Raw genomic sequence first — 24,239 nt, forward strand, 5'->3', positions numbered from 1 at the left:
GCCATGTCAATCCATTCTTTGCCTCGTTGTGCTGTCAGAGGTGCCTTCGAAGTGGATCGTTTTAATTTGTCAAGTTGGCCTACTGCATTTAGGTCACCACAAATGAATAGATAGGGTGTCCTCAGCGTTGCCAAGGTCTCGTCAATCACGTTCTCCATCATTGCAATGAAATTTGTTGTGTCTATTGCTGCTGGGTTCCAATAAGTATTGATAATAACTACTGTGTTTGAGTTATTTTGAGCTTTGTTTTTGTTTGTTTGTTCCCATGTTGCAGTGATCACTAGGATTGATGTGTTGGTAATCAGGATTTTGCCCAATGTCAGACCACAGCCATTTCTGCACGCTGTGAGTATACCCGAGGATGGACAACCCAAATGCCCTTTTGCTGCAGGGGCCATTGCGGTTTCATAACCGTTGTGGACGGCAGTGTGGTCCACCATGTCTCCTGTAGACATATGATATCATATTTTCCCAGGTTTACATCGCGTGGAATTGTTAGGTGTTGGTATCCTCTTGTGTCAGATTGTATAATCGTTCTCGTTGGTATTTGTGCGTTTTCCTTTATATTTGACGATGGCTCATCCAAGTATGATTTCTTATGTTCATGTTTATCCGTCCTTTGTGTGCTTTTAGTTCCCACGCAGTTTGAATTGTTGTCTTTTCTACCCGACCTTTCTTCATCAGTTATTTTCAACTTGTCTATTTTTCTTTTGATTTCAGTTTCTTCCTGAACGGCTCTATGCAAAGGATCTATGGAGTTTCTTCGCCTTGTGTCGGCACTTGCCTCGTGTTGATCCTTTCTGCTTTGTCTGATTTTATCTCTGTGTCGGTTACTTTCTCTAGAGATGTGCACTGTTTGCCTTTTTGATGTAATTTCGAGCAGGTCATAGCCCATTCTTCTGAGGTCAGCTGTATCTTTGCTAAGCAGTTTGTGTACTGTCGATGAGTCGATGTATAAGTTAGCTGCGGCCCTTTGATGGTCGTGCCATGGTTCGACGATTATAAGTCATCTGACTTTATTGTCCGCATGTTCGGTATGTGGTGGAAGATCGCTAGAACAGATTTTCTGTTCAGGGTTACATACTCTTTGTTGCTCGCTCTTTGTTCCATTTTAAAAACCCATCTTGCGTCTTTTGGTCTGCCATTATTTGAATGATATGCCTCTATTTGGGATGAGTAGTGCATTTTTGATGATTCCTTTTTGGCTGTCTCTTTATAAGCTCCTGATATGTGCGGCGTGGATAGATTAGATGATGACTTTGCGTTTATATGTGTCTTTTGGGGCTTATTTTTGTACTTTGATTTTTCGATGCTCTTTTCGATATGGATATCTCGTTCTCTGTCTGATGTGTGATTTTTAGACTTGTCTGTCTGGTAACTGTACCAATTTGCTGTTGCTATTATCCTTTTGCATTTTTCTTCCAAGGTTAGGTAGTGTATCTCGTCGCTGCTCTCAAGGTTTATTGGTCTTAATTTGACTTGTCTGTCATCACTGTCGGCGAGATTTATCAAGTTACATTTTACTTGTTTGACGCATTTAGCCTTTGGTGTGGTGTCTTTCACTTGCAGAAGATAATAGAGAGATTAGTTTTACGAAAAGCTACAGAGTATTATAGTTCACAGAAGAGACTTACCCGACAGTTTTACAGAGAAGACGTTTTATAAGCATTTACGTACCTGAAGGTTCTTCAAGTTTTCATTACAAAGTTGTTACCGCGCTCCACCTTGAAGGTTGCAGTTACTCTGTATTGGTGAACTTACGTTTTAACGTTTTCTCATCCTAAGTAACTCCACAGCCATAATTCTTTCCCGAAATTCTGAGAACCTGCGAAGAAGAGGAAAAGACAAAAGTAATTAGTAAAAGAGATCTCTCCAACGTACAAATCCTTTCCAGCCCTTAAAGACTACAGTATTTACATCTGCTTACTTACCGAAGACTCATTCTTAAAAGAAAACTTTTCAAGGCAAGAAGCTATAGAGTTCTTCAGCATCCCAAGTTGCCGTTGCTTCTCCATCTCAACGCGCCCCTGTAGAAAAAAAGGATGGAGAACTCCACAATAATAAAACACAGGTGAGAAGGGAATTCAGCACTAGAGTTAGAAGGGAGCGATTTTAGGTGTTTATAACATCTCATCAGGTAATTATCTCAGTTAATAGAAGTTATAGCATTTCTATTGTTGTCATTTGTTTGCCCAAACAGAAAAAGGATCCTAAAGGCTCCAAGGTATCAGCTCCACAGGCTGGGAAGGTACTACGCTCCCGAGGAGTACAGGTAAGCGTTACAATTTCTGCACCAATCTCCTCTAATTTAATAGTAACGTCTGCCAACACTGCATTGGTAGATTTTAGTTCTGCCCAAATGTTATCATACAGGGAAACAAATTAACTCAAAACCATGTTCAGTGCGGATACGGTGGGATGGGTCAGACAAATCCGTTCATTAATTTCCCTCAGTGTATGGTGGAGGGCTGGAAGAATCGCTCTGAGCACCAAAAGGTTCAGAGGTTTGGGATTGGGTCTGAGATTGTGCATGACAATCTTGTTTGTCGCCAGTATTAGACCTATCAAGCAGGTTGGTGAGGGCAGTCAGTGAATCCAATAGTGAGGCATCACATGTTTGCTGTACCACACTTTCACTGTAGTTGCCCACAAGTCGGTCACAGTTTGCCTACTGTTCTTCTGCCTGATCGGGGAGTTCAATTATGCGGATATCCATAAGGTCCTTAAATTCACAGCAATTAGAATGTGAATTCATGACCAAGTGGTTTAACATCACTTTACCTTTCATTGATGGAAATGATTTAAGTTCCGTGCTGGTAGTGGCAGCCTTAATGAAATAGTGGTCCATGATCCGTTGCCGAGATGGGTCTAGTGCCCAAAGTAAATCTCAGTGTCTTGTGATGTTCCAGAGACTTATTAGTTACACCACTACCCACATCCAGCTTATCAAAGGGATAGATATCAGCTAGTGCAGTTTGGGTAGGAGGAGGCGGGCCGGGGTTAAATTGATTGTCCAGAATAAGCATCAATTGTGGAACTGGAAGGGGCAGGCCCTGCCTTGGTCCCCCCAAAAGCCCTGACTCACCCACACTTCATGAAGTGGAACGGGCGAAAAATGTGCACAAACTAGTTGATACCAAAGGGGGACCCTCATTCATAGTAGCTGACTTATCCGTACTCCCCACCAACCTCTCAGGTATAGGAGTGGTGCCACCTCCAGCCGATAAGACTTGCATTACCTGTAGCTCTTGTCTGGCCTGGCTATGTAGCCCAGACCGCATTGTGTTATGTTGAGCTCTCGCCTATAGCCTAACATATTAATGGAGTCCCATGCCGGTCCCAGGTCAAAGGATGAAGCCAAACGGCGACACCACGCAGTCCCCAGGCACACGGCAGATAATTGTTCACGAGGCTCTAGGCAGCAATGTTCCAAAAATAAATTAAAGAAAGCTTACCGGCTTATCCCACCTAATGCCTCCAACTGCCAGTAACTGCTTTCACCTCAGCTTCCAACTCCGCTTCGCGAGTTTGAATGGTATTTATTTGCTCCCCCCCAATTCAGCACGTAACAGGTAAACAGGGAAAACAGCCTCCAGAACGTCCTGCCAGTAACTGCTTCCACCTCAACTATTTCAAGTACCAGAAAATAACCTGCAACTTTTGTTAAAATGGGGAACTCCTTAACCTGATGCTGCCTGGAATCATTATTTATTATTATTTTGTCACTACGTTAAATGTATACTGCAATGCAGGAAACCGCAAGGTGCAAGAGTTCCAGTTTCTAAACTTGCAGATGCTTACATGCGAATAACTCTATGGAACTATAGAAGTATTTAGACTACCTCACAGCGCTATAACTAATTAATTCATGCATCATAAATGGCACTCTGTGGAAGCTCTGCTCCAGCATTGAGAAAATTACAGCCAAGTACACTTGCCTCAGTGAAGTCTAGTGGTGCTTGGACTCTGCGCAGTGCACCGTGAAATCTAGGCTCTAAGCCAAGGTCTTGTGCTGAGATAACATTCCCCAAGTTGCCACGAGACCTGGGGGTTGGAGGCTTTGGAATCACTGGAAAGACGTCCGCCATGAGATGGTGCCATTACGTTTTGGCTGCGCGATGTAGTCTTTTTCCATTATGGCCGCCGCTGGTTCCTTTCTCAGGTGTGCTTCCTGGGGGCTCTGCGCGTTGCAACTTTAGGCGTTATTTGTTCTCCTGCTTGTTGCCTGCGCTTCGTTGTTTTTCCCCTTATGATATGATGGATTATTTATAACGCGCTTAATACCCAGAGGTTTCTAAGCGCCAGACCCAGGGATCGAACCTGTGGTGCTCCGTGTTGTCTTGCTTCCAAGGCAAGCACGTTGCCCCTGAGCTATCCTCCCGAGCCTTGGCAGTGCTCTGCCCTTGCTATTCTGTGTTTACCTATTTTTGCTACCAACTCTTTTCTGTTTCCTCTTTTGCTATTGCTCTCTCGCATTCTCCCTTCATGCTGTTTTTTTTTGTTTTCCTCTTTTCTTGCTCCGCACTCCTCGCCTTCATGAAGATAAATTCCTCTTAGCGCTGTCGTTTCCAGCTATTGCTCTCACGCCCTTGTTCTCTCCTCCTCTTTCACCTAGTAGCGTTACCTTCCTCCTATTCTGTTGCTGCTCCTTCCTTTCGGATCCCTATTCCGGGTCCGGGAAAGTGTTTCCTGACGTTCGGCATTCCAGAACTACCGCTGCTCAGTGCAGTGTACTCGCGGGCGGCTGCCCGTGTGCTTCCTGATTTCTTTCCTTCTTTTTGCCGTTTCGTGGTCGGTCTTGGCATTTACCCTGTTCATTCTCTTTCTTGGAAATTACTTCCGTTTCATACTCGCGAACAGACTTCAACTACCAGCCTTCCTTGCGAATCAGAAGTCAAGATCTCTTACCAGGGTTTTTTTACGCCTAACTGCTTTTTCCCCTTTCTTGGCTGCTCCGGGAACGTAGTCCCTGCCCTGCCTGAAAGGCGGTCAAGGTGGCTTCTTTTTGTGATAGGCCGTATCTAATAAAAAAAGGGAGATTCCATCAAGAAGAAAGAAAGAGAAACAGAACATGTAACTTCAGCTGAGGAGGAGGAGGAAGAAGGGGAATTTCTTACGGTATCTACCTCTACCGAAGAAGGGGAGGGAGAACCCATAGACAATCGTGACACACGTTGACCAACAGTAAACTCTGGCAGACAAACATTATTAATTCTTCAATAAAATACGAGTAATTCCGAGCTGGAAAGGTTCAGGGTGTGAAGCAGCGCACGTGGTTCAGCAGAACTGACAGCAAGCCAAGACCCGTCTCTGGGAACGAAAAACAATTTTGCAAAGCCCAGACATGATTTGAAACACAGTGTAACAAGAAGGCCTGCATGTTGCATTAGAAGCAAGTGCACTCAGACACAGTGGTGGTTCACACATAATTATTATGCAGGAGAGACAGTTACTTTTACTTTGGGAAGATACATTTCGAGGTGAGAACAAATTTTGTCTCAGGCTTGGAGACCTTAGCTCTAGCCAATCACCATTCAAAACCCCAGGGGTGGGGGGCTCTGAACACTAACCCAATGGGAAGACATTCACACTGAAACATTGTAGAAGTTAGATAATTGGGGACAAGCCAGGCCAGCCCTCCGACACTGTAGGACCAATGAAAGTAACCTCTATAAGGGAGCTATATGTGGCCCATCACTCAAAATTCAATCTCTGGGTTAGATAGGTTTCTGGGAACTGGCCCAAGCTGGGATGTCAGCATGGTACTGGTCTGTTACAAAACTGGCCTGCAAGCCAGTCTCTGTGTTTGTGCCTGGACTTTTCTTCCGTGCACTGATCCCTGTGGACTTTTGGCCATAATAAACCACAGTTTGAACTTGCCATTTGTTTGGGTCACTGTTCCTTTTTGGCAAAGGGAAGGTGTTGGGCCTTCCATGAGTTCTGGATCCATGGACTCCCAGTAGCCCTACCCTACCTGGGAGTTCTCTCCTACCCAACAATAGTATAATACAAGAGTGTGTTTTAATCTGTAGCTTTATGATACGGTTTAACTAATTTCATTGTAAATTGTCAGATCTAGAAAGTTGATTTCTTTTCTGTCTGTGGTATGTGTGAATTGTAAATATCTGTTCGATTGTTAAACCACTCAATAAGGTTGTTGACTCTCACTCCCAGATCATTATATCATCTATGTAATTCCACCATGTTTTTAATTAGTGTCTGAAGGGGTCATTATCTATATACACATTTTTTTTAAAAACATCTGTACTTATATATTAACCAAATTAGGGGCCATTGCAGCCCCAATTGCTGTGCCCACTATTTGCTGGAAAACATTACCTAAACATTTTTTATTAATGCTATTTCTGTGCACCAGATTAAAAACAAGTTAGGCACTGGATGGCCGTCATTTCTTCATATCAAAACATCTTCAATTACCTTCTGTATGGCTTCCTGGGGAATGCACGTGTAGAGTGATTTAATGTCCAAACTAAGCAAAATGTTCTAGTTCCATTAAATGGAGATCCCTCTAGATTTTTTTAATCACACTTCTGGTGTCTTCAAGATACTTTTTGATGTTGGCGACTGTAGGGAAATCAGGGTATCACAAGTATGACACTGACACAATGGATACAACTTGTATTTTGCCCTATAACTAAGATGGGAGTAGTCTCAACCATAAAACTATAAACAAAACAGTCGTAGTGGAGTCTTTCAAATCAGAAGCGCCTATGCTAACAAAAACCTAATGGCTAACCTATCTCTTGTACAACAAGTGTAAAAAGGAGAAATGTATGCAAAGGAAAAATCAGTGTTCAAAAGAATAAAGGTAGTTGAACCAGCTCTTCTCACGTTAAAACTCAAAGAGTATGGCTGCCCTTGTAGGCAGGATGACACACTCTGGCTCGGTTTCTAACACTCTAAGCAGTTCCGAACCATGGATTGGGGTCCGCCCGGCCTGCCATATTTTCTTGACTTTCCAAAGGTGTATTTCCAATGTTAAGTTCACAAAGGTCCCCCTCTGCAAGGCTCAGACCTATCACATCACAGTTCAACACAAACTTGCCGAGGGGCTCCCTTCCCCAAGCTTATTGTACTTCAGGTCTCCCTCAATCTCCCTCAATCAGGCTCGGACCCCTTTCGGATGTCGGAGACTTTCGAATGTGCGTGGTTCTCTTTACAGACCACCGCAGGACCACTTTGACTCAAAGTTCACTTTTACTCTCACATAATTCACTTTTGCTGTTGGTTCGATTTTTAGCTTCAAACAATATACCTTTAACAGAGACTTTCGAATGGACTACTTCCTTTCGCCAGACCACTGCGTTACTTAGTGTCTCTGATCTTACAGCTGCCTTTTACTTCAAAGTTCATTCAGACGTCTGCCTTTCTTCATGTCTCATTCACACGTGTGTAACCTTTACCTGTGACATAATGTTTCTACTTCATTCGCTTTAACACACACCAGTCTCTCAGGTCGCTTGCCAACTCAACGGCTGTGGGTGCTTCTTTCTTGTTTTATTTATTTGCATAATATGCTCATAGCATGAAATAGCTTTGCATATAACATATAAAAATAAATAGATGATAAAACAGTTCATAGCAAAAAAGACAGTCTTCTTAACAATTCATCGATGCATTAAAATGACCCGATAGGTTGTTTAACATTTCTGTACATAATATAAAAAAATGTCATCATGTGGAACATCAAATTCATATTATTGCCTTCAATTGGCTGCTACATTTTCCTCCCAGTTCAAATTGCAATATGCTTATTTCTTAGGGTATTTAGATTATTACATTCAGTTATTATATGTACTGCAGTTTCTATTATCATCTTGCCACATAATCTACAAGCATTGAACTTGAGAATAAGATGTGCTCTAATTGTGGCAGTATGTGGAAAGGCACTAATGTATTTTGGAAGCTCAGTTCGAAACAGGACCGAATGGATGAATTCACCACTATTAGAATGAGTAGACATTTGTACCATCAAACATTCAATACTTTGTCTTTGTTTTGAGCATTTGTGAACAACATCTGTGTCAAGTTTCCACAGCATCCGAGACCTGACATGGTATAATCGAGCAGAAGAGGTCATCTGCATAACCGAGCCAATCAATCTGCAGACTACCTAACTTGAGGGGAAAAGATGTGCTACATTTGACGGCACCATCAAGATCTGCTAGGTATAGATTAAACTAAGAGGCAGCTAGAATGCAACCTTGTTTCACCCCACATACAGTGCAAAACTGGCTGCTCATACACCCTTCTCCATCCAGCCTCACACGCACGGATGTGGCAGAGTATAATAGTTTAATCATGGACAGCGGCCCAGAGGGAATGTTCCATGATACAAGTCTATTCCATAAACGATTACGCAAAATGGTATCGAAGGCTGCACTGAAGTCAATAAAAGCGCCATAAACAGGAAGTTGGCGACAACCCCATGCATGCTCAATCACGCTAACCAAGATCAATAGATTGTGAGTTGTGCTTGATTTTGCTCTGAATCCCGTTTCATTAGGTGGTATTATCGCATTTTCATGAATCCACTTTTGCAAACATTTTCGCTGGAATCTCAAGCATCGCAAGCATGCAGTAGTTTAAGGGATCGTTCCAGCACCCTTTTTTACGTGTTGGCAGAATGATACTCTCTTTCTAGCTGGGGGGTGCTAGGCAGAAACCTGTGCAGTTTCCTTAGGGACCACTGCAAAAGGCTTAAGACTACAGGTGTTTGCAGTAAACCCAATTAGTAGCAGTCTGTACCACCCAGATTTACCTGGTAGCTGTGGCTGAGCAGCCAGACTTCTCTCGAGAAGAGTTAGACAGTATCTAGAGTATACAAGAAAGGTACCAAAATACAGTAGTACAAGCAAACACTGACCAGAGCTTGGGTATAAAAGTATATAATTATTTATTTAAAAACACACTTTGTAAAATACACTAACACTAATATGGCAAGCAAGTTCAAAAACAGTCACTATTAATATATATATACATCCCTGATCACTTATTGAACAAGTCTTAGTTAAAACACCACTTATTTTCAGACAGAGGTGAGCGCCTAACCGAAGATGGCACTCCAATAAGTTAATTAAAAAGGGAGGGAAACAGGCAGAATTAGGAACATACACAATACCAACACTTTAGGAGAACCAGAGCAAGTCAGAAAAGGCAGAGTCTACTGAGGAGCAAGAAAGTCATAGGCCAGGCCCACTCTTGGTGAGAGCAAGGCGGAATGTGTCCAAGATCACACAGTTGAATAGTACTTTTAAAGAGTCTTTGCAAAGAGTTAAAAAAGGGTTGGATCAATTCAGGAAAAGTTAATTTTCAGGTCCCGAGTCACCCCAGGATAGAAAGTCAAGGATTTACGGGACACCTTGAACAGTCTGTTGCAAGGGAGACCAGGCGGGACTCAGTACCTGAAATGGTGAGAAAGCTCCAGCGTGGGCAGTTGTTCCGGGCAGCGGGTGCAAGTCGGTGCTTAGTCCAGGAGAAGAGAAGATCTCGACGTGGAGGAAAGCTGGAGGTCGTTGCACTGCCAGGGAAGAAACCAGCCGCGTAGTTTCCCGGTTAAAAGGTACTACCCTTTTATTCGCGGTAGTGGTGAGGCGTGGCTATCCGGCCGCTGGGGTGCTTGGCACAGGCGATTCGACCACGAGACGATCCAGGAAGGCGAAAAAGAGGGCGAACTGGTTATCCCCACCAGTTCAGAGGAAGAAGACTCTCCAGGATGAGGATCTTCTCTGTCGTTGGGAAGTGGTGAGACGGTTCAGCAGGGCTCCACCGGTGGAGTCGTCGTTGCAGGTCGGCTCAGCTTCTCCCTCTTCGGATTCTATGGTCCTGTGGCGACCTCTGAAGTTCCAGTCCCCAGAGCCCTGCTTTTATGCAGAAAACCCCCATTCATCAGTCCTAGCTGTCACTCAAACATGCTAAGTGGTGAGCCAGGCGGCTCACCACTGGGCCAATCACACATGAGTGCGACTTGAGTTGCCGAGGCAACTCAGTCCAGGGTGCCTAAACCCCCCTCCCATACATCCTGTAGACCCAGACAGAGTGGCACCACTTTTGGAGGCTTCTGTGGAGAAGCCTGCCAAAAAGTGGAACAAAGGGCTCGACTTGGGTTGGATTTACAGAGGCGAACACGAACACCATTTTAAAACAGAGTCCTGGCAAAAAGACCCAACCGGGGAATAAATATTAAATAAATAACCCGGCGGTATCTTTAACATTGCACCAAAAAGTGGTGCGTTTAAAATGAATGGGAAAATCCCATAGGAAATATTCCGGTGGAATATTTCGCGCGTAACCACTGCCACCAGCCAGAAACACGACGAGGGGGGGGACTACACAGTGCCCCCCCGAAAAACACACCCATGGGCAATCTAATTACCCCTACCAGTACTTCCACAATATGATGATGTGTACTGGTTCTGTTCACAATTTAAGACTAGTCAAGTCAATGGTGACTTTTCATGCTCTGGGAGACGAGTAAGTCTATGTTTGGGGATCACTATGACATCCCTGTGTTACTGCACTGAGGGTGCTGTGTAACACACCTACCAAAAACCACATGAAACCCTATGGAGTTAAAGACCCCATAGCCCATAAAACACATTACAAAGTCAAAGGATATCTCAAATCATGTCTAAGAGTGGGAGAAAAAGAGTCGCACTCTTAGCAGGAGAAAAAAATAAACCCCAAAAATCCAGCAAAGCTGCTGGGGGACTCACTAGGTTTGGGAAATTAGCCTTAACAGAGAATTCTCCCTAACAGGGGGGACCAGTCCACATTTCCCAATGTGTGTAAAGAGGGCATGGAAATTGATAGCCCATAGCTCGGGCAACAATCGCAAGAGCCCGTTGCAAGTATCATCCAGACAAACTACACAGGATGTAGGTAGTAATCTAATCTACTTGGTGATATCAGCAACAGTGGCTGTGCAGGTTCATTGTGCGCAGTCAGTCACATGCGGGTCATCCAAGGTCTCACCCGATCCTAGTGGGTTTCTAATATGGGTCTCCCAACATGCCTCATGCACACTATTTATTGGGGGATTGTGCTTTGCAATACCTTTAATGGTGCTCCAGATCCCTCTCTTGTTATTTGACTTTGCGTGATGAGCTATTTGTAACCATATGTCATTTTTGTGTTCAACTTTATGTCTCCTCAGCCATCTACAATGATCATCTTTTTTTTATTATTAAGATTGTTTTAGTTGATAAATCAACTTTTCAATTCATTACACAGTATTTTTATCACATTTGATCAGAGACAGAATTCACAGTGAAAGTATCACAAAAGTTAACATTGGAAGATCACAGATAGAAGTATGACAGAGGTTAACATTAGAAAATCACAATTACAACATCCAATACGCAGCAATAGGAATAACAACAACCCCATTAGTCAAATTTAACACTAGAGAGTTTTTTTTTTAAATAGGCTAGTTCATTTCGTCTGAAGAAAGATAAAATGATAAAATATATCATTTCCTAACACATCACAGGTTTACATCGATCACATACACAAAATATAAAATTGTCATATTGATAAAATAGAAGATTTAAAACATTCAGTTCTTAAAAGTCATAAAATGTGCAATATTAAAATTGAAACCAATCAGTGTTATAGTGAGTAAATATCTTTTCAGTCAGGTTTAATGTTAATAGGTATTGAACTGTTGCAATATTAAGGGAGGTAATTTGTGTGTTAAATATATAATGCCACATTTGTTTGGTTAGCATTGCATTGTATATTCACCTAAATACTTGTAGAATGCCGATTTCCTTTGTCTCTCTGTTTTCTTTTGACTTATAAAACCGACATGTTACATCAGTTATAGTGGTGTTAGAGGTCATTGCTAGCCTTACTTTTGTTGGTCATAGATCTAAATGTTGGCTGAGAATGGCTTGTGCATATGTTTGATCTGGAAAATTCTACAAGTAAGACGATGTTTGATGTAGCGGTTTTGTAATGAACGCCCCGCGCTCTAAAGCTGGCATATCTGTTGCAAGAGACCCATGTTTTGTTACAATCGTAGATCCACCGTTTTTTCTTGGCTTTTTCTGGTGACTGTAATAGTAGCTCAAGGCTAATGTCAGTGTCTGTGAGAATTGATTGACAATGTTCCTTCCAGAGATGAATGGTGGACAGGTTATCAGCAAGTATTGCTGCTTTTAGAACCGGAATTAAATTGTGGTGAGATGTTTCAGATAGAAGATATTTCCTATAGGCTTTCAGCACAAGCCAGGCAACCATAGCTGTTAAGGAGATAAGCCCCATCTCATAGCGAATAAGAGAGATTGGAACACTGAGAGGCAGAGATAAGACTGTCTTCCAAAATGCACCTTCAAGAACTTCCCATTTGGGATTACTGGAATGATATTTAGTTGGAGCGCCGTAGGTTACAATAGGTACTAGCTTCTTGCGGTTTGTAGCGAGAATTTACCATATTTGTTTTGTAGCACCTTGCATTGGGTGGCAAGGAACTTTACTCTATTTTTTTAATTCAGATTTATACAGCTGATCTAAAGGGTGGGTGTTTAAATTAATTCCGAGGTATTTATATTGCTGAATTTGTGCTAATGAAGACTCAAGAGTCCAGTTAAATGTATATCCTTGTTTAGCTAAGGACTGATGGAATATCATAACATTAGATTTTAATGTATTTATTACAAGATTATTGTTTTGAGCATAGTGACTTAGGGCGGATAGTTTGCGCTGCAGGCCTATGGGGGTCCTGTCCAATTTGACCAAGTCATCCGCGTAGCATCTTTGAACATCTTTGAGGGCTTTAATGTAGATAAGCCATCTGACTTTGGATACCTAATTCACAAGTAAAGATTAGTACCACAGGCTTGGCCTCGCCTCCCCAACTCTGCCGTTCAACCGGGAGGGTCGCTGGCATCCTTGAAACACAATGCAATCTTCACTTGTGGGATCTGGCCTTCTCCACGTGTCGTCCGGTCTGTCGAAGGCAACAACCTCCAGTAGGGAACCTTTGGGGTTTTTGGCCCGCTTAGCTCGCCCCTTGGTCCGCTGCTCTGCTCCAGTAGGTGTGCCTTTGTCTCGGAAGCGCTGCTCGTATTCGTGGTCCACCTTACTCACAGTGAGTCTTTAGGTGTTTCCTTTTATTCGTGTGAGGAGAGTCAACTGTTATCAGGTGTATGCACTTAGTGTAAAGTGCCTGACCCGATTAACGGGACATGTCCAGTACGATGTGAAGGAGTTAGTCTAGTTACTCTCAGTCGGCCTCTTCCTCGGTCCAGTGTTTGTGTAAAAAGGCAGGGGAGGAGGGGCAGTTGGGACTTGAGAAAATCCTACAAAACAGGAAGGGGTAGATGAATGTAAAAGGGGAGAATACTGCGCCTCACCATCGGCTGTCTCACCCCCACTGCCCGAAGACCCCTCACCCAGGTGATCCACCTGCACTGGTCCACCTCCAGGAACTAGATCCAAAAGCGATGGCTGTGCATGATGGCTGTGCCCTGGGCACCTGGATGACAATTCCCCGGGGTCTAGCGGGTGAGACACCCTTTGGTTTCTCACAAGACCATTGGTCAAAGAAAGCAGTCTATGAATTTTATAATTGGTTTCAAAATAGATATTTTCTGCAGACTATTGGACGTCCCAGTGGATGTTCTACTCTGTATCTTATGGAGTATGTAGACTGTAGGAATATGTCCTGTTTCTCTCATCAAAAGGTCTGTGTTGTGATAAAATAGTCCAGGAGGCAGCAGGTAAGTTAATTCAAGTTCCTTTATTGAGATGTTAAATGTAGCTAGCTCAGTTAAGGGGCAGAGACCCAGACGGGACCCACTGGCACCCAACACCCAGGCTAGCTCTCGTCAACTACATGCGCTGGAACAAAGTTCACATGCAACATTCCAGGTACTCATTAACATTCGCGCAGTGACATCACTCAATCATGCACACAATGGATCGGGACATGACACACCTCCCTTCTTTCATAAACAAAAGGACATATCTGAAACGACTATATGCAGACTCCCAGAACCTAGAACCAACTAATACCATAATGTCCTCATAGCCTCAAAGTGAACCGGACACCACCTGTCCAGAGCTGCCACCCTGGACCTTGATCCTACCACAAGCAAGCACAAACCGCCACATCACTCACTCATGCATACAAGGGATCAGGACATGACAATCTGCTTCCTATTTACTTCTTCGTGTTTTTTCTAGGGCTTTGTCAACATTTTAACTGATCTCCTTTTGCAATTCTTTGCTGGATCTTCTTAGTTTATTTATAACTAGGTTCATCTGCTAATGATCTATTGCACTCTTCTATGTAGGCCTGGTGATCCATAATGCCCATTTCCCCCACCTGTGTCCGCTTTTCTAATCACTATCTCTGTGTTGCAGCCTAAAGATGGCAAAATGTCTCTTTTTTGTGGATCTTGCTATGTGAATTGTGTAAAGTCTGTCCTAATTGTGACACTTCTTCTAATACTTTCCTCTTGAAAACCAGAGATTTTGGTGTGTTGGGATGGCTGGCAGGTTGCAAATTAGATAGACTTTTAAGCCTGCCAAATTAGATTGATTAGAACATTTGTGAGCCTTAAAAAATCATGAAGATGTATTTTTTTCATCAATTGGATGCACTCAACTCTGAAGATAAAAGGCTTATATTTTCTGGTTACTACAAAGCCTAGTGATTTAGTCAACACTGCAGATCCTTTTCTATTATTCTTCCTAATCTCTCCTTGTGGATGTGTGTGATTTTGGCGTCTTTCGACCTGTGTTGTTGCCTCTAATTTGCATGTGGTCTCCTGTGGTTTGGGTTCTGGTGTTTGTCCTTGTTCATCTGCTTCTGAGCAACTGCTATCTTCGCTAGAGGTGAAAGATGTATCCCTATAGATCATTCTTCTTTTTTTTGCCTTTGATAGTATTTTAATGTTCCTGTGTGTTGTAACCTTCTTGTGTGTATGGGAATGGGTTGTCATGCAAGAAAGAGATTAAATCTGAAGGCATTCTTCTTGTTCTATTTGTAGATTGTGTTTGAAATTCCACAACATCTTTATTCAGTTCTTGTAGTTTTAGTTTGTATTGATCAAGGAGTATTACTTTATTGATTTCTTCATCTAATTTCAATAAATGTAGTTCAATTATTTTGGATTCTGTTTTCGCTCCTTCTATAATTAGGATCATCCCTTTTGTGCCACATTTATTACCAATATAACGCCATCTGTTTTAATGGTCATCAAGAGTAAAGCAAAAATGATTCATGTTGGCTTTACTTTTGATGCCCATTTTGTTATTACGTGGCAAGACTGGCTTACGCTGGTGTGTCAGTCTGGATATTTTTTTTACTCCACATTTTTTTAACTAATAATGATATCCAGACTGGCCACATCGGAGTGGCCAGTGTTCTCCCATAATAACAAGATGGGCAACAAGAGTAAAACAAACATGAATCATGTTTGCTTTACTATTGCTTCCCATTAAAACATGCAATGTAATGTCCTGGCATACCCCGTACCACCTTTGGCCTCCACTGTGAGGGTGGGTATGCCAGGACATGACAATGCAGTCTCACTCCACCCAAACTCCTCCCCTAAACGCACACAGAGACAAGCCCTGTCCCCAGCACACACACACATGTATTCATACACATTAATTCATTCAATAATTTCTTCTTTTAAACACGCATTCACACATCCATTCATTTTTCCATTCATTCGCACACAGTAGACCCTCTCTCATTCACTTTCGCACACTTACAGATATAAATACTTACAAGCACGCACACATACATACAGACATACATAAAATTTAGAAAACCTTTTTGTTACCTGCAGTCCTGGTCCCAGTGCTGTCTGCCACAGAGAGCTGGCTCCAGCGCAGCATTAACAGGAACCAGGAAGCAGAGAGAGCTCATGTTTCCTGAGGCTGGCGTGGGGCAGCCAGAGCAGCTCCTATCAACCACCCATGGGGGCCTAAATAGGCGTGCAGGTGCGGGAGTACCGCTTCGCACATTTAGGTCTGCAATTCCCAGCCTGCATCCCCAATGTGCCGGTAACTCGAACTGTCAAATAGAAAGCATGTTTCCCTTTGACAGTTAAAGCCAGCCCAGGAGTGCTTGGGAGCGATTTGCCTGGTCTGGATTTGGCTTGTCCATAATGGGTGATGGGCAGTCAGCACCCCGTCGCCCATTATGGAGGAGGTTCCCCTGGTTGCAAGGCATGATCCTGTTTCCCATTACAATACTAGCGAGAGTTGACAGTAGGGAGAGTTATGAAGCCCCTGAGGGAAATCCCTTTGGGAAATCATCTATAGGCTAAGGTTAAGAACTCAAACATTAGAGCCTACTGTTCTATAGCACTAACCAGGGTTACAGACTACTTGGCTATGGTGGCAAACCCAAGGGGAGATGCGAGAAAGTGACGGCTCTAGTGTCATTTTGTACAACTCCTTTTGCTAGCCAGTACCCCGAATCAAAGAAACTGCCAGTATTTCTTCCTGATTACAAAGAAACAGTCCATATTTTCAGTGATCCTTAAAATAAAACCTTTAAGCTGTCTACACTGATCGGTGTGTTTCTGTGCCATCTGCGACAACAGTAACTACAAATGCTTTACTACATATATACAACTCACAGTTAGGTAACCCACTATGGGTTACACACAACGTTCATATTGCAGGCAGTTATTTAAACAATCCTTGCATTCATCAACGTAGGGAGAAGAGATGTTAAGCACATTTCAATGCAAAGACCTCATAATTATAAAGCACCAAGAACTTCAGAAGTCCAGCCACAGCCTGTACCAAGTCTCTAGTAGTCGTTTATGTGCCTCAAAAGGTTCCTAAGGGAAAGTGGTCCAGGAGGGCCCAAACAGCTAGTATAGGACAAGCACTGAAGTTAATTAGTGTATTAGTGTAGGGCAAATTCAACATGTGAAATAGGGACTAAAGGGTCTAAAGTCCAATTCCACTAAAAGGAGAAGCAACTATTCAAAATGAGACAAACCTATATTTTAGGAAGAAACATAAAACCCATCTAGCTCTTCTTAAAATTCAGGCTAGATATTCAGTTGTTTCTTGCTCTGTCATAACTCTACGGCTGTCGGTTTATCTGTTCTGACATAACTCTACAGCAACAAGATACCTTTGGGTTAACGTCTGTGCTTTATAACTGCCACCCCCTCCACCCCTCCCAAAAAACAATACATACCCTACTATATAAATACCAACTGTGGTGTTCACAAGGATGACCCACAGAGGTACTAACCCGGAAATCACTGTCCTGGGCCAGCCCCGGATAGTGCCAAGATAAGCAGGATGTTGCGTCCAATGCAAACCCAATAGGGAAGGGGGCGGTTCAAGCAATTAAGTAATCTCAGCCCACCAAGCTCCTAGAAAGGTATGAATAGTCCCAGCCAACTGTTAATTTCTGGGGAAGGCAAGCTTTACCATTGTAGTCACCATGCAGGGTCGTTTGGTCATGGGTTCGAGGGCGATCACCACCGGTCGCCCTTGGGTTCCACTGGAGACCTCAGACTGTAGGGGGGCACAGAAATTTATTTCCACAACAAAGGAGAGACCCTTACAGAGAAAAGAGATCTGCACAGATGCACGGCTTGCCACCCGTACTCAGTGTATTGGTACCATTGGAGGGGATTTTAGGGTGGATGGTGCAGGGGTCTTTTGATATCAGGATTTAGGCCTGGTTAGTCAGTGGTTAAGCACGCTGGCGTGATGGTTCCTTGCACTGGAGGGATAGACTACCCTGAAAGGATGAAGAAAGGACCACCACATTGTTGACCACCTCAGAGGACACCCAGGGCACAATGCAGGTGGAGATCAACGATGGCCACTGAAAACAAATGGTGGAAGTGGACTATTGAGGCTGACACAAAGAAGCTGGTTCTGCAAGGCCCCTCTACAAACTGCAGAGCTGCAACTGCAGGGGGAGGCCTCTTCTTTTACAATTTAAGGATGTGTTGAGTCCCAAGTCCGAACTCAGGATGCAGCCGATGCAGCAAGCTAGCCCACCAGGTAGCTGGTTAGCCCAGAGGATGGTTCTGGGACACCTCTGAAGGACTGTGATGGCAGGGTCCTCTAGCAATGTTCGAAACTGATTATTCCCAGTGATCCAGGGGTTGAAGCATTGATGAAAGTATTTTGGAGATCACTAAAGGAGGAGGACTTTGCTGGGATGGTTGAAGAAGAAAATGCTGGTTGGCTGCAGTGACAAGTTCTGGGTCTTCACCAGGATGCTCTTCTTCATAGCGGTTTTGGCGCCAACAACAGGCTGATAACTGACTGCAAAAGTCCTCCTTTTATCGAGTATTAGAGCTAGAGATGCAGCCCAACTCCACCAATGGTAAGGATCTGCAGCATTTAAAGTGGCAGGGGCTGTCCGAAAATGGACAGCCTCTGGCCACATCTGCCTAACAACAGACACACTTTGGCATGGTTGTGGCCTGGGACTAGACATTCACAGCCCCCACATCTGGCCACAAACACACACCGCCACTTTGCCAGTTAAAGGGCTTACCATATATGGCAAACCAGGTAGTGAGAGGGCAGCAAGAAAGCCAAAATACAAGACAGCCAAAAGACAGGCGAAAATCTTGTGACACAGCCATTTTAGAGAATATATTATTCTAAAAGGCATTAAGCTGTGAAATACAAAAGTGCACATGGGAACAAAAAGAAACACGGTAGAAAACGACCCACTGCCACCAACCAGTCGTGGACAAATCATGCAAGTAACCACACTGTTACAAAAGTTAAAGTGACACACAGTATGTCTACCACACTGCACAGTAAGGTGCAGAGTAACATAAACTGGGAATTTTATAATGGAGAACAGCGTTCTCCTGCACATATAACCATAAGAACTGAGCAGTACCCCCAACAACTGATGAGTTTAGTAAGACATAGGAAGTGAAGGAAAAAGGCTTCACTTGCCTCCGAAAGGAAGGACCGGTACAAAACAACAGCAACATGTTGGGGGTTTCCATAGCTGTCTATGGAGGGAAAGAAGCAAAAGAACATCTTTCCTAATAAAGAGCTGGACCCAGTCGGATTGACATGACAAGCCTGAAGAATAAGAACCTGAATGTTAAAAAGAAATCATCCACTAGCTCAAACGTGACCGGTTTTAGTTTTGTCATCAATTTTAAGACTTTGAACAAGGCAATCATGTATTAGCTGGTCACAATGTTGTTTAAGGTCTTCAACATTATGCTTTAATTTGAGACAACTATCTGAGAAATAAAAGGATTTCTTTGTTATACCATCTAGACATTTTTACTGGATGGTGGTGTTTTTTTTAACAAAACAGTACCTTTTGTTTTTGGTTCATAGTTAATGCCTTACATACTAAGTGCACTCACCATCTGCAAGTTACAGTCTCAAATGGCCGATATATACCCCTTAACACTCATCATGTAAGGTACAGCCTATCTCCAGAGGATGACATATAGCTTCTCTGACTGCCACCACAACTCTTACTTTAAAAGGGCCCTTGAGCCATGACCAGGTGTCGCTGCAAAAAGCCCATAGTAAAAGTGGGACATTTTTGCACAGACATACAAATGCCAAAATCCTGCAAGTTGCAACCCTTAAAGAAAATCCAACACTTTTAAATCACTGGTCAAATGATCAATCACAGCATCTAAGCATAAAGTTACCACTACAGGTATAGGTTTACAGCAAAGTATGTTGCAAGGTGCCATTTGCGTGCAGCGTGTCCCTTTTACAGAGAGTTCGACATATTGTAACAAAGCAGTGTGGAGCCTACATAGAACCTTACAGATTCTGGGCTGGTAAGGCGCCCCATGTCAAGCATGACGTCTTCTTATCATCATAGTGTGCACTTCATGCTTGGACTTGCAGTTGTATTCCCCCATTGAAAATGTGCCTACAAGTCCAAGCATGCAATTTGAACTTGGTTGCTATGCAGAGTGGCCCTGAATTGGAACATCGTTTATCAGCATTAAATGTTAATGTAGATGTAACCCGTTATTTCACAAGTTTCTTCAAGCTGCAAGGATTATCTCACCTTCCTTGCGAGATAAACATCTTCCCTATAGAACGGTTAATTTTGTGAAGTCTTCACTTCACAACAGTACATATTAGTACCTTACCCCAGCATGCTATATCTTTCCCAATACATGTTTAAAAATAGACCAGGAACCTTAAGGAACAAGTTACTTACCTGTAACTGTTGTTCTCCAGCATGGGTCTGGCATGGATTCACATGCTCATATTCCCCGTCGTCAGGCTGGGAATCCTCGGTAAAGAAAAAATCAGTATCAGTTTCGTTTCTGATCTGTCTTTCTTAGTAGTAACCAATCACTGATCTCTGGGTCATACTGCCCCCAGCCAATGACTGCCCTCTCCCTAAGCCCCGCCTCTGGCAGCCATCCTCAGATTTGGTAGCACGCCAAGTGGCAGTATGACCAATTGAAGAGCCGCTGAGGGGTACGTGGGAGGGTTCGCATGTGATTCCATGCCAGACCCATGCTGTAGAAAAACAGTTACAGGTAAGTAACTTGTTCCTTCTCCAGCATGGGGTCTGGCATGGATTCACATGCTCATGAATAAAAGAATACATAGCAGTATACACATGCACAACCAAGGGAGGTGGCAACAGGCTCAACATTAAGCAATACAACAACTCAACATTAAGTATCTCTTACCTCCTCACCAGGCTCACCTTAAGCGAACAGGTTGCGCAGCACTGCTTGGCCGACCCTGGACTCCTCCCTGGAGTCCTGATCGACGCAGTAGAATCTTGTGAAGGTGTGCGTCGACCTCCACGTAGCAGCCCTGCAGATGTCCAGCAGGGGCACACCAGACAGGAACGCCGTGGTAGCAGCAATCGCCCTGGTCGAATGGGCTCTCCGACAGCCGGGCAGCGGTCGGTTTGCCAACCGGTCACAGTGCATGATGCAGCCGGAGAGCCATCTGGAAATGGAAGTCTTCGAGAGAGCCTTCCCTTGATTCACAGACCCAAAGTTCACGAATAGCTGTGACGTCTTCCGAAAACTCTTTGTGCGGTCCACGTAGAACTTCAGTGCTCTAGCTACATCCAGCGAGTGCAAAGTCCTCTCAGCCGGCGTCGAAGGCGACGGGAAGAAAACTGGTAACACCAAGGGCTCGTCCCTTGTGTCATGAAAAGTCAAGTATGGAGGCTTGCAAGATAGGGCCTGAATCTCTCCCACTCGTTGTGCAGAGGTGATGGCCACGAGGAACGCTGTCTTGCATGACAGGAACTTCAAGGGCGCCGAATGCATAGGCTCGAATGGGGCTCCCATGAGCCTGGTCAGCACCACATTACGTTCCCACGCCGGGGCAGGAGCCTTCACCGGCAGGAATGAATGGAATAGTCCCTTCATAAATTCCTTTACCAGGCGATGAGACCACAAAGACGCCCGTCCAGTAGTCCTGGTATATCGGGAGATGGCAGCCAGATGTATTTTTATGGAGGCGTGGGCCAGTCCAGCTTTGGCCAGCGACAGTAAGTACGGCAGCACTTGAGGGGCCGTAATCTGCAGAGGGTTAATCTTCTGTGCACGGCACCAGACAGAGAACCTCTTCCATTTATGACCGTAACACTTGAGAGTTGAGGGCGCCCTGGCCTTTGCAAGAACCTCTCGGCAATCAGCCGGGATATAGTACCCTCCAAACTCTAGCGCTGCAGGAGCCAGGCCTGTAAATTCAGCGACTGTGGGTCGTGGTGTAGAATGGCGCCTTCTTCTCTGGAGAGAAGATCCGTGTCCGCCAGCAGCCTGACTGGCGGGGACGTTGACAAGTCCAGAAGGTCCGGGAACCAGACCTGCCACGGCCACGCCGGTGCGACGAGGATCATCCTGCACCTGGACTTCTTGAGCTGGCAGATGAGGCGGAGCAGCAATGGCAATGGAGGGAACGCGTATAGAAACAGGCCGTCCCAAGGGAACGAGAAAGCATCGCCCATGCTCCTCGGCTGTGGGAACCTGCTGGCGAACCTCTGGCACTTGGAGTTCGCCGCCGTCGCGAACAGGATCGATCTCGGGTTTGCCCCATCGTTGGAAGAGTCGATCTACTTGATCCTGGTGCAGTTCCCACTCGTGGCACGAGCGCAGCTCCCTGCTGAGTGAGTCGGCGATGGTGTTTTTTATTCCTGCCAGGTGGAAGAGAACCAGAAACATCCCCTGGGCGACGGCCCAGTGCCACAGATCCTGGGCATCCTTGGATAGGGCTGGGGATCTGGCGCCTCCCTGCTTCGTATGTAGAACATCGTGGTGGTGTTGTCGGTGAAGATTCTCACCACTTTGTCCTTGAGGGACGGGAGGAACGACTTGAGCGCCCAGAACACTGCACGGAGCTCCAAGATGTTGATGTGAAGAGACCTCTCCTCCGGGAGCCAAAGGCCTCTTGCGTGGAGATCTCCGGTGTGGGCCCCCCCAACCCTCCAGAGAGGCGTCCGTAGTCACCGTCTCCTGAAACGCCAGGGTTTGAAAGTCCGTGCCCGTCGTGGGGTGAGCCCTGGTGCCCCACCAGAGGATCGCCCGACGGAACTCCTCGTCGAGGGGGATCCTGTCCTCGAAGCAGCCCCCCGCCTGAAACCAGCGGGCGTCGAGGAACTCCTGTAGCAGACGCATCCGAAGTCTGCAAAGGGGTACAAGGTAGATGCATGAGGACATCATCCCGAGAAGGGACTTGATGGACCTCAACCTGGCCACGTCCATGGCTAACAGTCACCGTACCTTGCCCAGGATGATTTTGGTCCTCTCCTCTGAAGGGGAGGCCAATTGCTCCACTGTATCGAGCTTCTCCCCCAAAAACAGTGCTACTTGTGACGAAACCAGGTGGGATTTGGGGTAGTTGATGGAGAACCCCAGCTCCGTGAGCAACTGGACAGTCCTTGCCGTATGATCGACGGCGAGTTCCCTTGACCTTGCCCGGATTAGCCAGTCGTCCAGGTAGGGGTAGACGTGGATCCCCTGCAGGCACAGCCGCGCCGCCACTGGTGCCAGGCACTTGGTGAAAACCCTGGGTGCCGACTTTAATCCGAACGGTAGGGCTCTGAATTGGTAGTGGCGTCCTTGAACCAAGAACCTGAGGAACTTCCTGTGCCTTTTTAGAATGGGGATGTGGAAGTAAGCATCCTCCAGGTCCAGCGACAATAGGAAGTCGCCTTCCCCCAGCTGTCCCAGTACGTGCTGGAGGGTGACCATCCTGAATTTCTGCGCCTTGATGTATTTGTTTAACCGACGCAGGTCTAGGATGGGGCGCCAACCGCCTGTCTACTTCCTGACGAGGAAGTACCTTGAGTATACTCCGGAGCCCCGGAGCCTCCTGGGGACGAGCTCGGTGGCACCTTTCTTGAGCATCGCCTTTACCTCCAACAGCAGTTGAGGGACGTGATTCTCCTTCCTGGCCACGGGAGGAATGCGAGGGCACTTCTTTAGTAATTCCAGCGAGTGCCCGTTGGCCAGGGTGTCCAACACCCAATGATCGGTGGAGATGGACTCCCACCACCCCGCCGGATCTGTCTAGCTTGGAAGCGGCCTTGCCTCCTTGGCCTCCTTGGCAACGACGGCGGGAACCCCCTTGCTTGCCGCGACCTCTGTAGGCCTCCTGGGAAGAGGACCGGGCCGCCTGGCGGTAGGTGGAGGAGCCACCGGTGGAGCCTTTGGAGGCACCCTATCTGCCTGCAGAGCTCCGAAAGGGCCATCGCTGCTGAAGCACCCCAAGGCCCCGGGCCGTCTCCGAGTCGGTCTTGATGGCCTGTAGAGACTCATCCACAGCCTTACCAAAGAGGTTGTTGCAGTCGAACGGCATGTCCAACACTGTGGCCTGGACGTCCTGGCGAAAGTCTGTCGCCTTGAGCCATCCTCGTCGTCGGAGGCAAACTCTGTTGCCCAGTTGGCGAAATCAGGTATCGGCAATGTCCGTTGCCACCGTAATGGCGTGATCCGACGCCACATCGCCCTCCTGCAGAATTTCTAGGGCCTCCGCCCTTTTGTCATCAGGCAGGAAATCTAGCTGGGGAGCTATCTTGAACCAGAGCTGCCTGTCGTAGCGGGCCACGATCGCGAAGGCATTGGCCGCCTTAATCGTCGTCGCCGCTGACGAGATGACTCGTCGTCCCATAGAGTCCAACTTCTTACCCTCGCTGTCCAGCGGGGAAATGGAAGTTGAAGCCGCCGCGCCCGCTGCCTTCTTCTTAGCTGCTGCCGAGCCGACCGAGTCTGGCATGGGCTGGGCCCTGA

General features: G+C 45.4%; 1 protein-coding gene across 4 annotated transcripts in view; it reads right to left on the reverse strand.

Annotated features, from left to right (window-relative positions):
• TBC1D17 (TBC1 domain family member 17) overlaps nt 1-24,239 on the reverse strand; it is a 743,081-nt gene that overhangs the window by 201,101 nt on the left and 517,741 nt on the right. The window lies entirely within an intron of this gene.

This window comes from Ambystoma mexicanum, chromosome 1p (assembly GCF_040938575.1).
Source record: "Ambystoma mexicanum isolate Mex_15411 chromosome 1p, UKY_AmexF1_1, whole genome shotgun sequence".
Lineage (NCBI taxonomy): Eukaryota > Metazoa > Chordata > Amphibia > Caudata > Ambystomatidae > Ambystoma > Ambystoma mexicanum.